At 38.9% G+C, this 18859-nt stretch overlaps 1 protein-coding gene across 6 annotated transcripts in view; it reads right to left on the bottom strand.

The window, feature by feature from the left end:
- PLXNB2 (plexin B2) overlaps positions 1-18859 on the bottom strand; it is a 158984-nt gene that overhangs the window by 75198 nt on the left and 64927 nt on the right. For 5 of the 6 annotated variants that reach the window (XM_072147042.1, XM_072147043.1, XM_072147047.1 and 2 more), the window contains one exon: positions 6585-6637. The exons of the other annotated variant lie outside the window; for it this stretch is intronic. The gene's annotated coding sequence lies outside the window, so the exon portion shown is untranslated. The remainder of the gene's footprint in view (positions 1-6584; positions 6638-18859) is intronic. 6 annotated transcript variants of the gene reach the window in all.

The following is an 18859-nucleotide window of genomic DNA, read 5'->3' as shown; positions in this document are numbered from 1 at the left end:
GGTTGTAGTTTGGGCACTCGGTCTCTAAAAAGGTTCTCCATCACTGTTATAGACTGTAAATTTTTAGCATTTACAATCTAAGTGCCCTCCCCCCAATTATACATACTGAGCCGCCCCATTATCTACGCTGAGCCGCACCCACTACACACACTGAGTCCCCACTCCCAATAACACACTGAGCGCCCCCCCGATAACACACTGAGCCCCCCCCAAACAGAAAACCCCATCATTTACACCCCCGCATTAAACACAATTGACCCCCACAAATTTCATACAACCACCCCTTTTCATTCTCTCCCTCACTGAACTGTGGCTTTGGGAAAAAAAAAAGTGTACTTATCGGTATCTCAGCCTGTCATCGCAAGTTCTGTATTCTGCAGTGGAACATATCAGGGGTCAGTGTGCGACGCACACTGTCGCACACGCAGTTAGCCGCTGTAATGGTACTTGAGCGGCCAAATTTGGCCGCATCGAGTACCATTTTAAACACAGGCAGGGGGGCTCCAATGGATACGGACGGAGGCCGCAGCGGGGGATGCACCAGCTCACCAGTGGACCAGTCCGACCCTGATGTAGATTATATTAGTTTTGAATAAAACTGTGATCATACAAATGTTTAATCTCCAGTGTATAAGTTAAAGGGGTTATCCGGGTTTAAAAAATTTCTTATGGCCGGGCTGGGGGGGGCTATTTAAACACAATAAACATGTACTTACCTCCTCCGGTGCTGCCGATGTCCCGCGCCGCGGCCGGTCTTCTCTGAGCGGCGGTTTCATTACAAGTGCGCACAGAGAGCTTCCGGCCGGTCGGAAGCTCCCATGTGCACCATCTCCCAGCGCTTACAACGCTGAGAGATAGGGACGGATGGGAGGAGCCGTCCACATTGCGGACCGGAAGCTCCCTGTGCGCGGCTTCCGTGCCCCTGTAAACAAACAGGGGCACGGATCGAAGGGACCGCGGCGCGGGACATCAGCGGCGCCGGAGGAGGTAAGTCCATGTTTATTATGTTTAACTAGCCCTCCCCAGCCCGGCCATAAGAAATTTTTTTAACCCGGATAACCCCTTTAAGACTTATGTTTAGTGTATGCAGCAAGATAAATCTTAATGCATGAAAGACCGTGATACTACTGGTTACCCAGAATAACTAACATCATCTTTACTTTATTCCTGCTGAATATTTATTTGCATTACTGAAAATTTTGTACTCCTTCACGGCTAAATCTACGATCAGAAATATTTTTACCCTGCCTGAAAAAATTTAGTGCAACCTCTGAATGTATGTATATTTATACTGTGTATATGCATACATACACATATCTTTATACACACGTACAAATCAAAATACTAGAAAATGACATTGCCAAGTTGCACACAACTTGGCATTAAGCCAATGAAATTCCGGATCATCGGAAGGTCTCTTAGGGACAGCGGTTCACAGCTAAAACTTAACATGGCCATTTCCCTCCTCTCGCTCTTAACGGTAACCATAGTGATGCAAGTTTTAGAATATGGATCCCTTGAGAGTTAAAAAAAAATGTAGATCAACAGACAAAAGGAAAAAAGCCCAGACGCTTAATCATATTTACCAGTGTACACTGTGTATTGGCTTTACTTATAAATAGAAACACGATTTTACACAAAATACACCAAAGTTACCTTATAAATATCCTCCCGTTCAAGGTCAGAAACAAGTTTAGAATCCTGACATGTTTAATCATCGTAGATTTTACACACAAAACGGGGGCAGATTTAGTATTCTGTTCACAACAGGATACTGTAGTGATTTGCAATAAACAACAATATGTACTCCACATTTATCAGGGGTTTTGGACAGTTTTCATACACTGATACGACTAGTATGACAAAAGAAGTGTCGCCGAAAATAATGCAAACCCGACAGTATTTCGACCCAGATAGGAGGTGCAAAGTATGACAAGGCAGTCTTCAACTATGACAAATTTATCATCCAGCCTCACACATATAAATCTTGTGCAGCATATGGCCACATGCACGCACTCAGAACCTTGGTGTAGCACGGACCAGCTCCTGGGCATAGCACATATTAGACATGCCCCATGCAGCGGTGTGGTGATACACTGGGGGAAACGTATCAGTCTGTCTTTGCCAGAGTAGAGTAATTTGCACTAGAAATGTGGTGTGCCACATTAATTGAAGGTTTTTGATAATTTTTAGGCAGTTTTCGCACTGGTGTTCTAGCTAATTAAGGGTCGTGCCCGGATAAAAATTGTCCCATGCACCAAAAATATCAAATTTGGGAACAGCTAACTAGACCAACTAATAGAAGGTGCAGAGTATGACTTGCCAGTCTCTTACAGCACCAGATTATTCACCCAGCATTAGATTTTATTATCTGTGTCCTTATTCAACCTACTCTACTATGAACATAATTACCTCTTTAAAAAATCTGCATGGGTATTCCTACAAAGACAAGTTTCTTATATGTGCTCATGATAAAATAATACATGCTCTAATTCACTGTTATTAACAAAAATACAGAATTTCACAGATATAAGTTCGACCTGTCTCTATCAGTGCTGGTGTACACAATTGCAGTTGCCCCTAAACACGACCCGGTAACTTCAAACTTGTGGTCGGGTGGCCGCCATCTTGGATTTCTGTATGATGGCCCTGGAGCGGAGACTCCCGTTTCTCTGCTCTGTGCCTGTAGCCACGCCCCCTGCAGTCCAAGTACGCAGCGCATAGACACTCACTAATTCACTTTTTACTAGTAAACACATCGTGAGCAGAGAGAGGCTGCAAACTACTAGGAGATAAGTGATCCGGGAGAGGGGAGAGGCAGGCACATATCTGCGAGAATGGATATGTAGCAGAGATGACAGTGTAAAAGTTTGTCAGCCTCTGTTTGTCAAATGTGTAACAGGCGTCTCATGCATCTCATCACCTTTGATCTGTCTCATTTCTCAGTGTGTTAGTACAGTAATGTAAGAAGCCAAATGAAAGTGTATATACACCTGTACCCTGATAATCTAACCACATTGTCACCCCACAGAACTAGATGGATTATAATGGTCTGCTTAGAGTCCCCACCCACTCTCTGGAATTTTGCACTAACCAGGCTAGGGAGTGATATGAGCTAAAACAGCAATAACACTGGGTAAAATTGTAAAGTAACGGGTTAAAATGATCTTTATTGTGTTAATTCTCACATCTAAATCCCCTAGTGATGTTTTCTTTTGTGGCAAATCCCTTTAATACACATGGGGAACTAGTGCATAGAACACACTGCACAGCCAATAAAGTTTGGTAGTTTCATGTGTTACAACTTCTGTACAAGCTACAAAGTGTATATTGGGCTGCACCTTTACGTATTAAGGGTGGAATAATGATCATACACAGACATTCTTCACTAGACAAATATAAACCAGTCCAGCAAGAATTATGTTTGTCAAAGGTGGGAAAAACATAAAAAAAAGCTTCTCCTCTTCGTTGACTCATTAAAGTCGCCAGCCAAACTACAGTAAAAATATTGAAATCAGTCTCTTGGTTTGTGAGGTGGAGAGGGTTTTCCAATGGATACAGTATGAACACCAGTAGCTACTGATAACTATGTATATTATGGGTTATGGTAAAGTAAACCTATCAGCAGTCCTTAGAGTTTGCATAGAAAATGCGTTCGGATAACACAATATAGGATATTCCACACAGATTTTAGCATAGAAAATCTGATGACACAATGAAGGAAGGCTATTAGTAATACTGAGAGAGGAGAGAGACTTCATTGCAGGAAGAGCAAGCAGAATCACATCATATATTTATTAATGCAGATTAAAAGCTTCTATAACAGACTGCCAGGATAGTACATCCCTCACCTGCAGACGTCAAAGTTTTTTTTTTTACTTTGATAAATCATTAAACTACCAGTTCTATGTTGGCACTTTATAGGCAATATTTGGGTAAAGTATAGCATTATAGGAGTTATGCTTTGTCGTGTTTTGTGGCTTCAAGTACAGAGTTCTCTTTAAACATTGCATATATCACATGTGTTTCAGCACAACTTCGTAACTGGTAAGCAGGGGTTCTGGGAAAGCTGGGTGTTCAAAGTGGTGCTGCCTTAGTGTAAAAGGACACAATTAGCTGTCTCTGTGGATATTATCAGAACAAGACACCGACATCTAATTGTGTCTAAATTGTCTTTTTAAACTGAAGCCTCTCAGAACGCCCAGAGCTTCTAGAAAGAAATGATCCTACCTATATTCCAGGACCCCTCTAGGGTATAGCGGCAACAACCAACGAACCAGTGTACATCAATAATACACAAATGTCTACGAGCTGTCTCCTACCATTTGGCGTTTGTTTTCTCTGAGCAACTATTTTAACTGGCAGTAGATACCCATTTGGGATGTTTCTAGGGTGAAGCCAAAAACAGAGCGTAGCTCATGAGTGCAATGCCAAGGGCATGTATCCAAGGGGAATTCCAGTGTAGTTATAAAGAGATGAATGACAAGCACACATGTGGCAGTCACAGAAGTGAAAGTGAAAATAACCATTATTTATTATTCTATATTTAGTATGAGCAAAGAGCCACTGAAGGAAAAGTGACAGACTGGGTACACTGGCTAATGGGGGATGATAAATATGGAGCAGTTTAAGCTGAGAAAGTGGGGGGACCTTATCATTGCAGTTATGCCAGCTTATATGTCACATAATTATCTGCCAATTTGTGCCATTTCTGCAGAATTTGCCTACCTAAGGTTGGGTTCACATCACGTTTTATGCAATACGTTGTAAGGACAAGTTAGGCAGATTCTTGACGTGTCCTTACAACGTATGGCAAGGGATAAGTCACCCTGTGACTCGTCCTCTCCTCCGAATGTAGGAATAGGAGCGATCAGTGGCAGCAGACGACGAATGGATGTTGATGTTAGGGGCATTTCCTTAGTGATGTCACTCTCCTTATATGGACAGTGACATCACCAGTTTCCCCCACTCCTGCAAAGCAAGTTAACCAGAGCATGGAAAGATGTAGCTTTCTACGTCTTTCCATCCTACTGAGCAAATGGAGGAAACAACTATACCTCTGTCTGCTAGTATACGTCTATGGTAGCTTTTCTGGCATATACCATTAACTTGATGTGAACCCAGCCTAAGCCTCTTTTCATGTATATCTGATAACATCAGATTTTCAAGGCATTCCAGATGTGCAAGTCAACTTATGGCCCAAATTCACTTCCCTTCTGGCTTAGAAAATAGTTTAGAACTGATTGTAAAAAAAAAAAACAGCAATTTTTTTCTAAACACCTTATATGCCAGATTTATCAAGCAGTCTAAGTCACTATGATGAATCTGATTTGGACATGAGGTCCTAAGACCGTCTATAAACTTGTTTAACCCCTTCCCGACACGCGCCGGGTCCCGGTGCATGGAGGAGGCTTGCGGGCCGAGCCCTCTCCATAGCCGGTAAGACTTTGCTGAATAATTTTTTCCCGCTGGCGGCAATGCGGCCGGCGGCTTCAAAAAGATGGCGGCGCATGGGGAGCGGCGATCCGTCACCATGACAGGCTGTCTTGTTTTAACCCATTCATTACAATCTGCTAATTGCACATTGTAATGAATGAGGAGGAAAATCCCCATATACTGCCATACTGTAGTATGACAGTATATGATAGGATTGATCAGACAACCTAGGGTTAAAGTACCCTAGGGAGTCTGAAAAACAGTAAAAATTAAAAAAAAAAAAATTATAATAAAAAAACCTAAAAATTCAAATCACCCCCTTTTCCCTAGAACTAAATATATTAATAAACACTATAGGTATCGCCGCTACCGAAAATGCCAAATCAAAATATTATAACGTTTCACTGCGTTTAACCCCGTAATGGAAAATTGCGCCATTTTAAAAATATATATCTTTAAAAAATCATCAATAAAGGGTGATGAAAAGGCTGCATAGTCCTAAAATTTATAGCAATGAAAACGACATCAAAAGTCGCAAAAAATATCAACACCGACAGCTCCATAGTATGAAAAAGTAATTGGCACCAGAATATGGCAAAATAAAAAAAAATAAAAAAAAAAATTGTACAGGAGATTTTAAATTTTTGTAAATTAATGAATGTATGAAATTTGGTATGCCAGTAACCGTACCGACCCAAAGAATGAAGAAGTCCTGTCATTTGTGGCGCACAGTGAAAGCTGTAAAATCCAAGCCCACAAGAAAACGTCACAAATGCGTTTTTTCACCATTTTCACTGCATTTGGAATTTTTTCCACGCTTCCCAGTACACGGCATGGAATATTAAATACCGTCACTATGAAGTGCAATTTGTCACGCAGAAAATAAGCCATCACAGAGCTCTTAATGTGGAAAAATAAAAAAGTTATAGATTTTTGAAGGTGGGGAGTGAAAAATGGAAGTGAAAAAACTAAAAAAGGGCAAAGTCGTTAAAGAGGTTAAGGAGCCTAGTCTAGTGATACATCCCCCTAGTATGCGAAATCTGTACCAGGTGTCTCACTCATATAGGTTTTTTTCAGTAATAATATAATTAAAAAAAAAAAAAAAAAACATATACACAGTAAAATATGAAAAATGGTCAGATACTTACAGGATTTAGTTTCTTAATTTAAGTTTACTTTTCCCAGATTGCAGGACTTCAACCTACAAGAAAAAACTAAATGAATATTCTCCAGGCAGTCATACAGATAAACATAGATCTACAAACTCATGAAAGAGAACTTATTATAAAAAGAAGGAAAATGGCTAAGAATGTCAACAGACTCCAATATCAGATTTCAGTAAACAGATCATATTTTCACATTTTGGATACTAGCTTTTTACAATGAAATATTTTCAGAAACATGGATCTAAAAGGAATTTTTATCAAATATTGTTCACAGCTATAAAAAGTTATTTTTACACAATCCTTATCAGTAACAGTAGGAGAAGTCATGTGTAACACATAAAATTGTGTGATAAGAGCTGATAAATAATAGCATATCACTAGTGGAATGTGGGACCCCCAGTGATCACATCCTATGAATATGACAACAATTTGTAAGACACCCGTGGGTTCCCAGTCACTGCAAAGATGAAATGCTCTGTAAGAGTATTGTGAACCTTCCAAGTATCAACGAGACTAAATTTAGAACGCAGATAGGGGAACATTAGATGCAAATGTTACTGTCAGTCAGCACAAGCTGGAAATGGCTTGTAATTAGAAGTCTTTTGAACTTACCTTTTTATTTTCCTACTAAATGCACTGATACTATAAGGACGGGCTGTTTCTGAGTCACATAAACAAGCCAGCATGAAAGGGTTCCTGAGAGCCTAATCTCTTGGCTCCTGGTCATCATAATATGGTTGCAGAAACGAACAATGCTTCCGTGATATTAATTGCAACACTCATCGCAAACAAAAACCATCAATGAATGTCATGTGTATACACCAACGATTGCAGATTTATCATCTCTAGATGATCCAATTACAGTCACAGGGAAAAGTTTGCTGTCCGCACCAGCCATTAAAAGTCAATCTAGTTATACCAGGTATAGATAAGAAGGTCAAAATGGTTATACAAGTGTTCCACAACCTTGTTAACCAGGTTCCAGCTGCTAGCAAAAAGAGTTTTCTAGGGATCAGTGTAACCGTAAATTTCCAGTTCTCAAACTCTGTGGGTACACAAGGGATGGGTTTAGGTACAGAGTAAGCACAAAGAATAAATACTCCAACAATAAAAAAAACCCAACTTTTTCTGTTACGCCCCACCAGCCACCCTTCTTGCTGTAAATAAATAATAGCAATCAGTTCTTTCCCTGCTCCCTCCCAGCAAGCAGCCTAGAAGCTGGCAGGCGGGTGATGTGATGGCATGCTGAAGAAAAGAAGACTGCTGCAGAGGAACAAGAAAGGTGAGCAACCGATTTTTTATTTTTTTTTGCTTTCACCACTAAGTTTTAAAGTCACAGCCAGACAGTTAGGGACCGCTGGTTAGTACATCAAAACATATGCAAACCTTTGCACAGGTCTGAAATAGATGTGTATTGAGGCATGAATATTATATTGATGTATCCACACAGTCACCAGAACTTAAAGGTATACATTCCAGAAATATTGTGCATTTACACCATTAAGTGCTTATTGATAATGGCTTTTTCTCCTGTTAACAGCCTGGCAGTTCTGCAGGTTTACCTAAAAACACCATACAGACGATCACATAGAAAAGGGGAACAAGTTGTGGGGAACATCTCCAACGGATTATCTCCTGTGATAACTTCTCAAATCACCATTTTTCAGGGCCAGGAACTGTTATTGAGCAACATCAAATGCTAACAAATAAAGTAATAATTTGGGAAGTTTTGCATTGAGAAATTATTGTCAATATTGCTTTGCAACAGGTATTTCAGCCTTGCAGGGCTTTAATTCTAGGTTATATTTACTTTGAAGAAACAAAAGCCCCGAAACTATGCCGCTACTTCACAGGCTCCTAAATAATAAAAATAACCTTGTCAGATAGATACGCGCAGAGAAGAAATAAGCATACTTGGTGAACATTACAAACACAATATGCACTTATACATTCAACAATGGGTTCTTCGAGAACTGCGGATTTAATTCACGCAGGATAATTACAATGGTATCGCTTAATAATTGAGGCAGTATGCAAAGTGTAACCTATGGTACAAAGTACAACGCCGCTGCCTATGCCAATCTGCCAACTAATGTAATTACTTTAAGACACCTTCTCATACTTCACTTTATTTTACCAAGACGGTCATTTGTTAGAGAATTGTTTCTTTCACATGAAGGAACAATAGGTAAACTTGTAATTAAAAAGTAATCATGGAAAGAAATTTTTTTTTTTTTTTTTGGCACAGAAAAAGATAAGAAATGAGATCCTTAGACAAATCTATGTATTTCTGTCCATCTACGACATTAGATGATGGAAAATGTCTCATTTATATGTATACAACTACTTAAACCATTTTGTGTGTGAGGTCCAATGTAGTGGGTGGGAGGGATAAACTTACCAATACTGCTGTAGCCAGGGAAAGTTTTCAACCATACAGATCATAGCATGATCAAAGGCTACATAATAACACCGCAAGCAGAACATGTCCATAAAGTTATATGTAACACCAAAAACTTTCACATGTTCTAGAATAAAGTTTTTATTTCACACCATCCTCCATTATTTACTCTTATGTTATGATGCTCTCACTCTCATTCTTATGAAGCGCAGAGGGTTCTGTTATTGTGCGGCTAATACAATGGCGCACATCTAAATGTAACTTACTCCTTATCTTGGTTTATGGATATATAGTTAATTATTTGGGTTACCATTGTGAAAGGAACATATAATGATAGATCTGTGTGATGCTCAGTGCAATTTTCTGCAAAAATAGCTTGGTGTCCCCTGTGGATTTAAGGTTCCCTTTTGTTTTAAGAAAGTTTGTTTTCTTTATATAAGTATTCTGGATTTGTACATATTTTGGAGGTAATTTTGATTGTTAATTGCCAAATGCATCATCTGGTTGTCTGCTTTCAAAATTATATAGGCTTTATGGCGCCTTTACTTTTTATTGTTTTATTGTTATATTTTGCAGGTTGTGACTGTCTTAAAATTTCTAGCTGAAAAGCAGATCTAGTTATTACAGTTTTAGTGATATTATGTGGATTTATTTATGTGAACATATCAATATGGGACATTTGTGAACTCTACACACGTCTATCTATTACATTTAGGAGATGTGAAGGTAAATATTTTCTGTTTGGAGAACAATTTTTGCCATCAAAGTCAATTTTAAGTATTTTCTATAAAATGTTTCAGTTTGAAACAAAATTGCACGAAGGCGCCTATGTCTATAAACTCTTTAATGCAATTTTTAAAATGGAGCAATTGTCTGCTTGCAGAAAATATATGGTTTGTTTGGTTTACTTTATTTTTGCTGTAATTTCAATTTTATTTTCAAACGTCAAAATTGTAAAAATGGCTCTGGTCAATAACGCAACAAAATATCCAGAAATGCCGGGCGGTGGTTAATACCCCTTTGTTGAATTCCCAGGTGAAGATGCTTATCATTTATCTCCTGTCTATATATCTATCCGTCTAGTTATTTATCTCCTATAATCTGACCATTTTAATAACTCGCTTTTTCTCTATTTATTAATCAGTCTTCTATTTCTCTTCTACTGTATTTCTCATATCCATCTACTGTATATATCATCTACTTTATAGTTCTGCTTCTAGAAATCTCTATTATCTTTCATATTTAACTTCTATTATAATAATTATAAATAATAATTCCATTATTTATATAGCACACAGATTACACAGCACTGCACAGAGCTTCCCACATCAGACCCTGTCCCCATGGGGCTCACAATCCATTCAACCTACCAGTAATTTTTTGAAGTGTGGGAGGAAACTGGAGGACCCGGAGGAACCCCACAGAGAACATACAAACTCTTTGCAGATGTTGACCAACTAACCACTGAGCTGCCAATCAATCTCCCTATTATCTTTCTCCTATAAAATTCTCCCATATTACAGTTTGTTCTATCATACTAAAGGGAGCCTCTTACTGACTGTGACTGGTCATAAAATAGTTTTATTTTGGGCCCCACTTTTAGTTTTGCCCAGGGCCCTACTCTGTCTAGAGCGGGCCCCGACGGTGTCTGCTGAAAAACTACAGGAGACTAAAGAACGTAAACATTAAAACAAGGCTTTGAAGTCCTACAGTAAAATATCCAAATGAATACAAAAAAATTAGCTTGCTGAGTTTGTTATGTACAAAAGTCATCTCATTGCTGGTTTGATAACCAAGACACAATGTGAAATCAGAACATAAGAATAGAATCAGTGGCACACCAGCTCCATGAATCTAAAATGTTATTATTTCCATTAAAGGGGTTATCAACCTTTAGGCAGGGACACACAGAGAGGAATCTACACAGAATACCTGCAGTGATTAGGACTGCAACACAAACCAGTCAAAAACAGGGGATGACAATTCAGTGGATGGCTGGATTCTGCAGTTACAATTAACAATAATTATTGACTTTGTTTTTATGACAGCACATGAATGTTTTCTGTATAAATCACATCCACTATGCTGCCAATGTAAATCCACTGAAGTTAGCTAGCAATTCTTTGTCACCAACCTACAGAAATTTCAATGAACTTAAACTTTAACTTAGATTATCAATATCTACAAGGGTGAAAACCAGTCTACCTTTAAAACAAGTCAACAACGTTAAGTTTAGTGGAAGTTGGAAACGTGGCACCTTCTCAAGTGAATGGGAGCTGAGGTCTCAGGAAAGACACACACAAGAGAGTAGATACATGGGCAGATTTATCAAGCTGTCTGAAAGTTAGAATATTTCTTTCATGGCAACCAATCACAGCTCCCCTTTAATAAACTCATGACCATTGGTAAAATGAAAGCTGAGCTGTGATTGGTTGCTATGGCAACCAGAAATATTCTGACTTTTAGACAAATTGATAAATCTGCCCAATTGGCTTATCTTACCCCTATGGATGTTGTTGTGCAGTCCAGCAGCTGACAGTCAGTGGTGTTTTTTTCTGTGGCACATGTGTGTCTGCACAAGTTGTGGTGCAGAAGAACATAGTCCTGGAAATGTTCTTTTGTGCATTGAAGGGAGCGAACAATGAATGAAGTTAATTTGTCGCTGTTGGTGTTCATTGCCCCATACCACAGGAGTTGGGGAATAGTTAGTATTATAATATTTTATGTCAGGATGTGGTGCTAGTTTTTTTTATTTTTTCTTAAACACTGCAAAAGTTAATAATTTTCTAAACTGAATAAGTTCAACATCTCATCATTGAGGCAGGTCCTCCATATTTCGAACCATTTTAATGTTTCAGTTACCTGTTTTTATTAAGAGATGGTACCGTATATACTGTGGCCCCATGGGAAAATTAATTGCCCAGCCTTAGCCCAAGCTAAGTCTATAACCTTATGAAATTACATCAATTTCCTACTTTTTGCTAACATACAGTCAATCAATTAGCAAGAAAGAAGAATTTGGTAAAACTACCAACTTACACTTGTGGGAACACAATTCAAAAAAGTCTGCAAAGGAGCTGGAGATTTCTCAAAACTCTGCAAATGTTATCAAGCCTCTAATTTATGATGGTAGTGGATGACAAGAAAACTGCAGTCCAGAACAAATACACACCCGTAAGCGATTAGCCAGCTCACCCAAAATCTCTGTGACGATGGGCTATGTTCCTAAAGGTGCTAGTGTTGAAAATCCAAATCCGCCAGACAGAACTTAGAATACATGCGTATTACTCAGCACCCAATGGATACTGACAGGAATCTTGAAAAAATATTGGTCTTTATTTTGAAATTGCAATACAATTTACATGATCAAATGTTCCATCTGCAATTCACAATATACTGGTCATACCGCAGGTCCACTAAAGGTCAGACGTCACATATCCAATGTTAGAAACGATTCACTTCACATTTCTACTGCCTCTAGACACTTTAGGGAAGTACAAGCTACAAGCGGTTTTTCTTGGATGGGGATTGAGAAAGTATTTCAACACAGTAGAGGGGGTGATGTGAAGAAGAAACCTGTGAAAAATGTGATGACTGGTTCTATTTAAGCCACCAGGAATCCTACTTTCCAATATGAAAATCCAGAAGCCCTCACTGTTCATAGCTGCAGGTAGTGACAGGTTCCCATAGAGACCTGGTAACTGACACATTTCTGTTAGCTAAAAATTTTTCCCCTTAGATTCCCATATTTTCAACTTTATAGTTTTAGCGGGTATCCAAGCATGGCTACAGCGAGTCAAGGTGGGCGTGGCCTCCTAGGGCTGAATCCGGCAGCTCCTCTCTATCCTATCACTGTATGCAGATATGTCATGTGACCATGGTGACATCATCACAGGTCCTACAGCTTTTGTAGCATTAGAAAACTGTACACCAAACATGTATCTCACAAAATCACAGCATATTGTATGACATGAAATCACAGCAACCTGAATGGAGAGGAGTAGAAGTCAATGGAGGCTGCTGTGATTGCTTTATGTGATCAGATATGTACATGGGGTACAGTTTGCTAATTTTAAGTAGCTTAAGGACCTTTGATGGTGACAGGTTCCCTTTAAACAAAAGATTGGATTTAATCCTAATATATTAGGTTGTAAGACATTTCAAGGTGCAGTGTTTAGATAGACATACCTAATGGTATTGTCTGAAAAAACTGTATGTTGATTAATACAGACGCTTTTCAGGAATTAAGCTATAAAAACTACAAATCTGTTATTAAATTTAGGTTCATGAGGTGATATGCTCACTGAAAATTGTATGTGCTGACATTTTCTTTTGTATGTATATATACACCCTCAGTCCAATATGTTAAATTTCTGCTTTGGAGCTATTTATACAGTTTTATACACTTTTGTTTCCTATATAGATATTTTACCATAGTGGAGTATCAGAAATTGTAGGAGCTAAGTATTTCAATATTATGCCCATGTATGTTGTTGTTAATGTGTCCCATTGCTATTTTTAAATTATATGTTTTTATACAATATGAATTATGTATTCGTTCACAGGAATTGCCTTTCACCCGTGGCTGGTTCTGGTGTTTGCTTGGTCAGCTGACAATCACGGCTATGGTCCAGCCCACCAATGTGACATGATCCCGAGGATATTTAAATATAGGTGTAGTCCACTCATGTTTAGGTTCATGACCAAGACGCAAGCCTTCAAAACGCGTTGATCATTTTGGATGCACGATTTCGGAATAAAGACCAATATTTTTTCAAGATTCCTGGAAGTATCCATTGAGTGTTGAGTAACGTGTGTTAACAAGAAAACTAGTTGTGTCTAATCCCATTAAAACTACGGCCATTACCATACAGGAAAATATCAAATTGTAAAGCATCAGGTCAATGTGTAAAGTTCTATTCAGATTAAGAAACTTTATGACTGACTGCACAGAAGAAAAAAAACAATTTTAGAACAAAAAAAAAAACCTATTGCAATTATGAATCATTTGCAGCTTTTGAAAAAACAGTCAATGTCAATTAGTTTGCAGGCAAAAAAAACCCTACAGACTAAATTAAGTCACAGCAAGAATAGGACATTAAACAGCTGGGCAAAAGCAAATTCATTACAACTTTATCAGCTCAACAAGTATTGCCATCACATTTAGACAAAGCCCAAACAATAGGTCAGAAAAGGCTTTCCATGCACTACTAAATTTGGGATGTGCAAAATAATATTTGAGAGTAAAAATGAGAATGAAAGGCTCGTCATGCAGCACATCCAATGGTGGTTTTACTGTCTAATCTACTGTTTACAGTGGCAGAAACTAAAGAAAGATCATCATTTATTATAATAGAAGCTGCTTATTTTGTTCTGTAAAAAGCCAAAACCAGGCCAAGTTTATAGTGTTTATAATGAAGCCGATAGAAACAGCATCAGCATAAACATGCATGGCATATGCAGGAGTTTGTAAGGTGGGGTTATGATGGAGCGCCTTTGCATACTATATTAACACATACACCAGACAGACAGAAGAATTTGGATTTCAATAAAGGTTAACATCTGAAATAAGTGTACAGCAGCCTCCCCCACTAATGAAAGAAGAAGAAGCACCCCACCCCCCTCTGCTATTGAAATGTCCAGAATCAGCAACTCATTAAAAAAGTAAAAATCTTACTTGCCTCCCGCAGATGCTCTTCTCTCTCAGCTTCCTTTGTAGCAGCGCAGGTAGAGAAGGGTCCATGCACTCTACCCATGCACACACTGTGATGTCACCAGCGTGCCCGTAGCGCAAGGACCAGCCCTGCTACAAAGGAAGTCGAGAGAGAAAAGGAGCTTTTTTTTTTTACATACTTGAGTTATGGTTGCACGATGCATCGAAAATATTGGTACTTGTACAATGCTTTCAAAGTGAGACCGGTTCAATACTATACTGGGTTTCTGTTACTAGCGGTACTGAAATGTACTATTATATAACTAAGAGCTTCACTGTGACACAGGCTTAACACACTAATATATAGAGATGGATCTTCTCGGAGATCTCTTTATATCAGTGGTGGCGAACCTATGGCACGGGTGCCAGAGGTGGCACTCGGAGCCATTTCTGTGGGCACTCAGACCATCACTTCAGGATATATTTCACCATGTAGAACCAAATCCTGCAGTCCCAGGCAACTTAAGAGATACTGTTTTAAAGCGACATTTCATTCACTGTTTGTAACTGTGGGAAAAGTGAGAGGCTGTTGACAGAACTGCAATGTCTTTGGAGGTCCTCCTGCTGGACCCACCATTCTCCTTCTACAGAGAGATCCCAGAGAGAAGCTACAATGAGAGTCTGCATTTGCCCTTCTTTCAACTGTATTGGTGGCCTCAGAAGGTTGATACAATTGAAAATTGAGGAAGAACAGGTAGCAATAAGTTACTGCTTAAAATGCCATGTTGGCACTTCACAGCAAATAAGTGGATTTTAGTTGTAGCTTGGGCACTTGGTCTGTAAAAGGTTCGCCATCACTGCTTTATATCATCATATTATTATTAACTTTTTTTAAAGCATATAATACAGTTAAATGAAAATAAAAATGTATAAGGCAAAAAAAAAAGACGCATGTCTGCTGCGCATCTGCAAAAAAAGCGGATGTGATGCAGTTTTTTCACGTACGCAAAAGAAAAAAAATGGTTTCTACTCTATTTCTAGCCCTGCCCAGTGGTTGGCTAGCAACATTTGAGAAAAAACACTCTGCATACGGATGTCATGCATGTACCGTCCATTTTTTTTGCGGATCAATTGACTTCTATGGATGTACGTGATCCGCATGCGAGACAAAATAATGCATGCTGCAATTTTTTTTTCTGTCTGCTCCTTCATGAAAAAAAAAACATGTGACATAGGAAACTGTGGGTCCGTTTGCCATCCGCACAAAGGATAGCGTATGGACGCTAAAACGCCCATCTAAAGTATACTTTTTAGTATACTATTTTATAGCCAGGATAACCTTTACAACACATATTTTACACGGTCATAAAACTTGTCCCGGCAAAACACTGGTTGATCGTTATTGATTGCATGCGTTTCAGTGTAAATGCATATGTGATTGGACAGTCCCCTCCCCAGACGTTTGCATTGCATTTTTAAACGCAGTGTAATCGCCGCATGCGACAGCACGCTAAACATTCAGATGATACTTTTTTTTCCCCCATTTCTTGAGGCTGCATTCAAAAGTGACGTTTTGGATGCGTCAGAGCGCATACGTTTTTAAATGTTACAATTTGTTTGGCTACTCTGGAAGCGTTTTTCTTCATTAAGAAAAATGTTTCCAGAGTAGCCAAAAGCATTGTAACAGTTGCATGCATGCATCCTTGCCATATCCAAAACGCTAATAATGAATGCAGCCTGAAAGTATCGTATCGGTATTGTGATACTTTTCTGGGTATCGTATTGTACTCAAAATTCTGGTATCGGTGCAACTTGAGTATAGCAAGTAAGAGGAGTGGGGCTTTTACTGAAAAACTTGCCTTACACTGGAGTTTATACAGTAATTGTCTTAACCCTTGCTCCTACCCCATCATTGACACATTTTATATGCCCCCAGCATGCAATGAACAATGGCCATGTCCCTTGTGGATCTGAATGCTGCTTGGTAAGCATTTTAGCTCTCATGTTGTGCCATAAAGTTAAAGGATATGCTCCAAAGATATCACTGGTCACAACAGCAACTCCAAAAGAGCTCAATAAAAGTGAAAGATACTCCAGCATAGACATCAGAGGCCAGGAAGCTTTCCCTGGAGAAAGGTTAGCTGCAGATGTTATTTTACTCCACAAACCATTTTCTTCAGCTGCAGAGCTCTGAGCAGACAATTCAGAGGCTAAATAGCCCTTGTCTAATGGTTATGTCAGTCATACACAGAAGCAGAGCCGCTCATTATCATGGTAAATCGCTCTGTTTAATGCCATTGGTTCTGCCGAGCATTTGATGCATGTTATGGATTTTCGATAATGCAGTAAGTAACAGTGAAGTAAAAAAAACAACAAAAAAAAAAAACAGCATATTCAATGTCTGCACCAGATCAACACATGTAAACAATGTCTGCACCAAAACCAGAAAACATACCCGCTAAATGAGACATGGAATGCAATATATATTACACCCCATACATTTGTTTTCTGTTTTTAATGGGAACCTGTCACCAGGGGACCCATTTTCAGCACCCCCTCAGTCCCCACAGAGCACAGTACATACACTACCAAAGAGTTTTTTTTAAATAAAATATGTTACATAGTAACTTTCAATGTCATGTGCTCTGTGACTAGGCACTTGTCTGCTGGGAGTGGCTATAGAGGAGAAGTTTAACCCCACCCTTGGGAAACCACACCTCCGTGTGTCCTTTTCAAATATATGAAAACGCCCATTACACGACTTAGCAATGTCCCTTGCTCCTTTAAAGCCACACCCAGGGGACAAGTGCCTAGTCACAGAGCACATGGTATTGAAAGTTACCATACAGCAATTTTTTTTCTGTAAAACCTATTTTTTTTTATACAAAAACACTTTGGCAATGTATGGACTATGCTCTGCTGGGACTGGCGGAGTACTAAAAAAATGTGTCTCCTGGTGACAGGTTCCCTTTAAGACAGATTGTTTTAATCTTAGAAATGGTGCACTCAGTGGGGGCATTTACACTCATTTGGCTCATTCTTGGGCTCTAGATGATGGCTATTGCTGTATAAAGCCAAACACACATAGCTTTTGTAGACGACTGCAGATCCTCTACCAAAAAAAGCGCAATCCAAACAGAAATAAGGCACAAGAGATGGAAACTGTTAGAAAGTGTGCAAAATAGTGACAAAACATCAGTACCCACATACTGCAAAAATTGGCATGCAATGGACTCAAAACCCACAGCATAAACTATATTGTCAGTAGGGTTTTGTTCACCGTGCTGGGATAGGATAGGTTTAACCCTTTCAAGTCTGTCCTTTTCAGTTTCTGGGTTTCCATTTTTCACATCCTAAAAGCCTTATGTTTTCATTTACAGAGCCATGTATGGGTTTTTATCTGCAAGTTGTTTTTAGCAGACGATTGCAGGGTTAACTCTATAAATACCATTGGCAAAGTCGCCAGCGACGTTAAAATGTCTGTGGTCCTGTGCTCCAACATTTTGGTGATAGTCGTCGCTCCTGACCGGGAGCGACAACATCCCCAAAATGGCAATTGGTAAAACGGTTCCAAAAAAAAAAAAAAAAAAACCCAAGCCCTGTGTTTACAACTTTCTCTGCTAATCTACAGCTAAAAAGAACACAGAGATACCCAATTTACACATATTTAGTTTTTTTATGCTAACACCCATAACTTTCTCATAACTTGGCACAGAGTTATGGAGGGCACATTTATTTGTGGGACAGGCTTACAATCACATTGATACTACTACGGTAACTGTACATCATTTTACAAAAAAGTTGTAAATGTTGGCGAAATAGTGAAAGTGTTTATAAATGCATTCTAGGGAAAAAGGGGCGATTTGAATTTAAACTTTTCATTTATGCATTTTTTTTTCATTTACTATAATTTCAAGCCCCCTATGGTGTTTCAACAATGTATGTATCCGCTATCAGATCCTCTCATATAATAAGGCGGTCCCCTACTTAAAGGGGTATTCTCGTCTCGGCATTCACATACAGTTTCATTAATCTTCCATATATAAACATTTCTTCAATTGGATGTTATTAAAAAAAAATCTTTCTGTGTGAAGATAATTTCCAATAAACATAGCCATGTTGTCCCTTAGAAACGAGATAGCTTCCTCGGTTACGACCACGTCACATTTAGGCAGCAGTGGCCAGACATATACTATTGAGCCC

The sequence above is a fragment of the Engystomops pustulosus genome, chromosome 4 (genome assembly GCF_040894005.1).
Source record: "Engystomops pustulosus chromosome 4, aEngPut4.maternal, whole genome shotgun sequence".
Taxonomy (NCBI): domain Eukaryota; kingdom Metazoa; phylum Chordata; class Amphibia; order Anura; family Leptodactylidae; genus Engystomops; species Engystomops pustulosus.
Note: the sequence above shows the minus strand (reverse complement) of the source record. Positions and strands in the feature narration are given on the sequence as shown.